This window comes from Oncorhynchus keta, chromosome 4 (genome assembly GCF_023373465.1).
Source record: "Oncorhynchus keta strain PuntledgeMale-10-30-2019 chromosome 4, Oket_V2, whole genome shotgun sequence".
NCBI classification, from domain to species: domain Eukaryota; kingdom Metazoa; phylum Chordata; class Actinopteri; order Salmoniformes; family Salmonidae; genus Oncorhynchus; species Oncorhynchus keta.
Window position 1 is genome coordinate 37,518,366 of NC_068424.1, and position 7,046 is coordinate 37,525,411.

Genomic DNA, 7,046 nt, shown 5'->3' on the forward strand with positions numbered 1-7,046 from the left:
CTCCAAGGCCCAGTGTATCCGGTGCCTCGGCCAAGGAAGACGCCTCCTGGATGTCTCCCCAGCCTGATGAGTCCTGTGCCTGCTCCCTGTCACACCCCGGCCATAGAGGCTTTTATTCTCTATTTTGGTTAGGCCAGGGTGTGACTAGGGTTGGCATTCTATGTTCAGTTTCTATGTTTTGTATTTCTTTGTTGTTTGGCCGGGTGTGGTTCTCAATCAGAGGCAGCTGTCTATCGCTGTCTCCGATTGAGAACCATACTTAGCTTTTTACGTAGCTTTTTCCAACATGGGTTTTGTGAGTAGTGTATTTCTGTTTAGTGTTTGTTTCACCTTGCTGGACTTTTTAGGGTTTTCCTTTTGTTATTTTTGTATTCAGTGTTCAGTTCCTTATCCCGCTGCATTTTGGTCTGACGATTCCTCTTCTTCCAAAAAAAAAGCCATTAGAAAGCCGTGACAATGTCGGATAAATTAGTTACAATTAATTGTCAATATGCGTATTGAAAAATATTTCTCTGCTCGTTTTTTTTTCTTTCTGTGTCCATCATAACTTTAAGACATGAAGGTCAGTCAATATGGAAAATGTCAAGAATTTTGAAAATTTCTTCAAGTGCAGTTGCAAAACCCATCAAGCGCTATGATTAAACTGGCTCTCATGAGGACCGCCACAGGAATGTGAAGACCCAGACTTACCTCTGCTACATCTGTTCAGTGGAGACTGTGAATCAGGCCTTCATGGCCGAATTGCTACAAAGCAACCACTACTAAAGGACATTAATAAGAAGAAGAGATTTGCTTGGGCCAAGACACACAAGCAATGGGCACTAGACCAGTGGAAATCTGTCCTTTGGTCTGATTAGTCCAAAATGACGATTTTTGGTTCCAACCAGAGTTTGTGAACGGATGATATCCGCATGTGTGGTTCCCATCATAAACCATGTAGGAAGTGTGATGGTGTGGGGGTGCTTTGCTGGTGACACTGTCTGTGATGTATTTAGAATTCAAGGCACACTTAACTAGCATGGCTTCCAAAGCATTCTGCAGCGATACACCATCCCATCTAGTTTGCACTTTGCGGGACTATCATTGGTTTTTCAACAGAACAATGACTCAACATACCTCCAGGTTGTGTAAGGGCTATTTGACCAAGAAGGAGAGGGATGGAGTGCTGCATCAGTTGACCTGGCCTCCACAATCAACAGACCTCAGCCAACAAGTGCTCAGCATATGTTGGAACTCCTTCAATACTGTTGGGAATGCATTCCACGTGAAGCTGGTTGAGAGAATGCTAAGAGTGTGCAAAGCATGTCATCAAGGCTAAGAATGGCTACTTTGACGAATCTCAAATATATTTTGATTTGTTTACCACTTTTTTGGTTACTACATCATTCCATATGTGTCATTTCATAGTTTTGCGGTCTTCACTATTATCTAGAATGTAGACATAAATAAATAAACCCCTTAAAAGTAGTTCTGTCCAAACTTTTTGCTGGTACTGTACACAACTCACTTATCATACAAAATGCATTTGGTAATACTAGCCACCTCCTCATAATATATGGCTGCTTAAGAAACTCAATATCTTGTCTATTTACAACATTAATGTATGCCAATTATGCACTTTCAACTACAAATACTCATACCTACCGGACAGTTTACCTAAACCCTTCAACGGATTATTTCTGAAATCTATCTATTTAACACAAGACGCTGCGATAACGTTCACCCTCCCCACTGCCGCACCTCACATAGTCAATTCTCTATCAGATACAGAGGTACCATACTCTGGAATTCTTATCTTCACATTACCAAAATATCATTATTCCTCAATTATTTAAAGTGTCTGGGGGTCATCCTAATGAACCAAACTACTCAGTAATCTCCTCCATATAGCCTAACTCACATGAACACACACATTATATATATTTTTTATGTCATTACTGATCAATTCATTTATAATTAGTAGGTTTTTATGTGTTTTAACAAACTTTGTTTTATATTTGTACTCATGTATTGGATATTGTCTTTTTTGTGCTGTGGTTTTCAGGTAAGCCGTTGGGCTTCCATGTCACGCCCTGGCCATAGAGAGGCTTTTATTCTCTATTCTTTATTCTCATACTTAGGCAGCCTTTTGCCCACCTGTGTTTTGTGGGTAGTTGTTTTCTGTATAGTTTATTTACCTTTCAGAACTGTTCGTCTTTCACTTTGTTAATTTGTTTGATTGTTTTGAAAAATAAAAATCAAGAACACTTACCTCTCTGCACCTTGGTTCGATCATTTCGACGAGCGAAACAATCCAACCACACCTGCACAGTTTAAAAAAAGGTTTTACTTGTTTTTTTATCTGATTTGATGTCTATCACTTGTTTTCTTTGGTGCAAATAAATAAATAGTATGGGTCCTTGTTAAATGACTCACTAGTGGCAAAGACTTCGGGGCTGGTTGAGTGCTGCTCTACTCTATAAAGACTCAAAGTGCAGCACAAACTCAAAGGAGATCATAGGCCAAAACAAGATATCTCAACCGATTCTGAAAAAAGGATTGAGGAGGCGCAATGGTGGAATGTCCATGAGAAATAAGAGATACTGGAGTGGGTACATAAAAGGTGAAAACCATTTGGAAGAAAATAAGGCTGTGGCAGTCTCTTCGCTGTCTCATACCTCCTCCCACTGAAACAGACTTCCCACAGGATAAGTGAGCTTCACATGACTTTCTTCGGCCGGCGACAGTGCATTACAGAGGAAGCAGAATCACAATGTTCTGTGAGAGTAGCAGTCAACTGTGCCTATTGGTTAACGCTGCCTGCTGCACTTATGCACCCCCCATAGCTATTCTACATCTCTTTCCATCTCTGTCCCCCTATAAAATGAAAAATACCTATGATATACAGTGCAATCAGGAAAAAATTCAGACACTTCGACTTTTTCCATATTTTGTTACGTTACATTCTTACTCTAAAATGGATTAAATAAATAAAAAATCCTCAATCTACACATAATACCCCATAATGACAAAATCAAAAAGATTTTTAAATGTTTTGCAAATTAATTACAAATAAAAAACTGAAATACCTTATTTACATAAGAATTCAGACCCTTTACTATGAGACTCTAAATTAAGCTCGGGAGCATCCTGTTTCCATTGATCATCCTTGAGATTTTTCTACAACTTGATTGGAGTCCATCTGTGGTGATTTCAATTGATTGGACATGATTTGGAATGTCGCACACATGTCTATATAAGGTCCCACAGTTGACAGGGCATGTTAGAGCAAAGACCAAGCCTTGGAGGTCGAAGGAATTGTCTTTAGAGTGCCGAGACAGGATTGTATCGAGTCACAGATCTTGGGAAGGGTGCCAAAACATTTATGAAGCATTGAAGGTCCTCGAACATAGTGGCCTCCATCATTCTTAAATGGAAGAAATTTGGAACCAACAAGACTCTTCCCAGAGCTGGCCGCCCGGCGTAACTGAGCAATCTGGGAAGAAGGGCCATGGTCAGGGAGGTGACCAAGAACCCTATGGTCATTCTGACAGAGCTGCCGAGTTCAACTTTGAAGATGGGACAACCATCCCTGCAGCACTCTACCAATCAGGCCTTTATGTTATAGTGGCCAGATGGTAGCCACTCCTCAGTAAATGACAGCCAGCTTGCACTTTGCCAAAAGGCACCTAAAAGTTCTCACCCCATGAGAAACAAGATTATCTGGTCTGATGAAACCAAGGTTGAACTCTTTGGCCTGAATGCCAAGCATCACGTCTGGAGGAAACAGAGCGCTCAGGATCTTGGATTGGACCTAAGGTTCACCTTCCAAAGACAACGACCCTAAGCACACAGCCCAGACAACGCAGGAGTTGCTTCGGGACAAGTCACTGAATATCCTCGAGTGGCCCAGCCAGAGCCCGGACTTGAACCCTATCGAACATCTCTGGAGAGACCTGAAAATAGCTGTACCGCTACACTCCCCAGCCAACCTGACAGCGCATGAGAGGATCTGCAGAGAAAAATGGGAGAAACTCCCCAAATACCAAGCTTCTAGTGTCATACCCAATAATTCTTAATGCTGTAAACGCTGTCAAAGGTGCTTCACCAAAGTACTGAGTAAATGGTCTGAATACTTATTTAAATAGTTATTTCAGTAAATTTTTTATAGATTTGCATAAAAACGTCAAAGCTCCAAGAGCAAGACAGAGAGGACAAATAGAACATTACCATAACTTTTACCAAATGATTTTGGACCTTTCTTTGCACCTCAAATTCTCAGTTGGTAATCTTATTCAAACACACCAAGACGGGACATAACAAATCATGAAATATTCTAGCAACATATAACATCTGGACATCTGGTTTGCTAGGCTGAGCATTCAACTGTACAACTGAATGCATTCAAGTTTATTTTTCACGTGCGAAGAATACAACGGGTGTAGTAGACCTTACAGTGAAATGCTTACTTACAGGCTCTAACCAATAGTGCAAAAAAGGTATTATGTGAACAATAGGTAAGTAAAGAAATAAAACAACAGTAAAAAGACAGGCTAAATACAGTAGCGAGGCTATAAAAGTAGCGAGGCTACATACAGATACCGGTTAGTCAGGCTGAATGAGGTAGTATGTACATGTAGATATGGTTAAAGTGACTATGCATGTATGATGAACAGAGAGGAGCAGTAGCGTAAAAGAGGGGTTGGCAGGTGGCGGGGTACAATGCAGATAGCCTATGTCAGGGAGCACTGGTTGGTCGGCCCAATTGAGGTAGTATGTACATCAATGTATAGTTAGTGACTATGCATATATGATAAACAGAGAGTAGCAGCAGCGTAAAAAGAGGGGTAGGGGACACACACAATGCAAATAGTCCAGGTAGCCATTTGATTACCTGTTCAGGAGTCTTATGGATTGGAGTAAAAACTGTTGAGAAGCCTTTTTATCCTGGACATGGCACTCCGGTACCGCTTTCCATGCGGTAGTAGAGAGAACAGTCTATGACTGCGGTGGCTGGGGTCTTTGACAATTCAACTGAAATGTCATCTGCATTTTACCCACCCCTCTGAATTAGTTACATAGTTGTAGTCAGTTACTATTTCCAATATACTATTATTGTCTTTACACCGATTGCTTCTCAGATTTGTACATTTCACTCCTGAAAAACACCATACACAGTTATGACCAATTATTGTCACCTTTGATGAAGATGTGCAAAAAATGCTGTATAAAATAAATACTGGGCTGCTGTATATTGTATACAAGATTATTTAACAAGTTACAATTTTGTTTCTCAAAAAGGTAGGGGTCAGAATTACTGGCACCCTTGTTTTCCATACTGCAGCACCCTCCCCTTGCAAGGATAACTATCAGGAATCAAGGTAAGACCCAGATGCAGACGGTCGAAGTAACAATGTTTATTGTGGCTACAGGGGCAGACAAAGACATGTCAAGGCAGGGAGGGGTTGAAAATCCAGGGTAAGGCAAAGATACAGGATGGCAGGCAGGCTCAGGGTCAGGCAGAGAGTTGAGGCGGGCGGGTACAGGGTCAGGACAGGCAAAGGTCAAAAACCAGGAGAATGAGGAAAGAGATGCTGGGAACCAATAGGAGCTGACAGGAAAAATGCTGGTTAGCTTAAACAAACAAGATGAACTGGCAACAGACAGAACACAGGTATAAATACACATGGGATAATAGGGAAGATGGGCGACACCTGGAGGGGGGTGGGGACAAGGACAGGTGAAACAGATCAGGGCGTGACAATAACGACACTGAGCCTTTTCAACCCCAAAAAATCACTCCATACAAAATCTTTCCAGATCCTTGATATCCTTCGTCTGATCTTATGGACTGCCCTCTTCAATTCAAACCACAAGTTTCCAATGGGGTTTAACCTGTTGCGACGAGCAATCCCGTATCCGGGATCCTATTTATAGCCTCAAGCTCATTACCATAACGCAACGTTAACTATTCATGAAAATCGCAAATTAAATTAAATAAATATATTTGCTCTCAAGCTTAGCCTTTTGTTAACAACACTGTCATCTCAGATTTTCAAAATATGCTTTTGAACCACAGCATAGCATTAAGCCTAGCATTCAGCAGGCAACATTTTCACAAAAACAAGAAAAGCATTCAAATAAAATAATTTACCTTTGAAGAACTTCAGATGTTTTCAATGAGGAGACTCTCAGTTAGATAGCAAATGTTAAGTTTTTCCAAAAATATTATTTGTGTAGGACAAATCGCTCCGTTTTGTTCATCACGTTTGGGTAAGAAAAAAAAACGAAAATTAAGTCATTACAACGCAAACTTTTTTCCAAATTAACTTCATAATATCGACAGAAACATGGCAAACGTTGTTTAGAATCAATCCTCAAGGTGTTTTTCACATATCTATCGATGATAAATCATTCGTGGCAGTTGACTTTCTCCTCTGAAGAAAATGGAAACGCACATGGAGCTAGAGATTACGCAATAATTTTGACGGAGGACCCCGGGTGGACACCTGGTAAATGTAGTCTCTTATGGCCAATCTTCCAATGATATGCCTACAAATATGTCACAATGCTGCAGACACCTTGGGAAAACGACAGAAAGTGCAGGCTCATTCCTGGCGCATTCACAGCCATATAAGGAGACATTGGAACACAGCGCAATCAAAATCTGGACCATTTCCTGTATGAAATTTCATCTTGGTTTCACCTGTAGCATTAGTTCTGGGGCACTCACAGATAATATCTTTGCAGTTTTGGAAACGTCAGACTTTTTTCTATCCAAAGCTGTCAATTACATGCATAGTCGAGCATCTTTTCGTGACAAAATATCTTGTTTAAAACGGGAACGTTTTTTATCCAAAAATTAAAAGAGCGCCCCCTATCTCGAAGAAGTTAAGACCGGAGACTAAGATTTTGATGTATGCTTGGGATTATGGTCTTGCTAAAAGATTCAGTTGAGGCAACCAGATTTGTGGCTAAAATGTCCTAGTACTAGATAAAGTTCATGATGTCGTTGATCAAAGTTGGCAAAACATCAGTACGCTTGTGGTGGAATATTCTAATCAAGT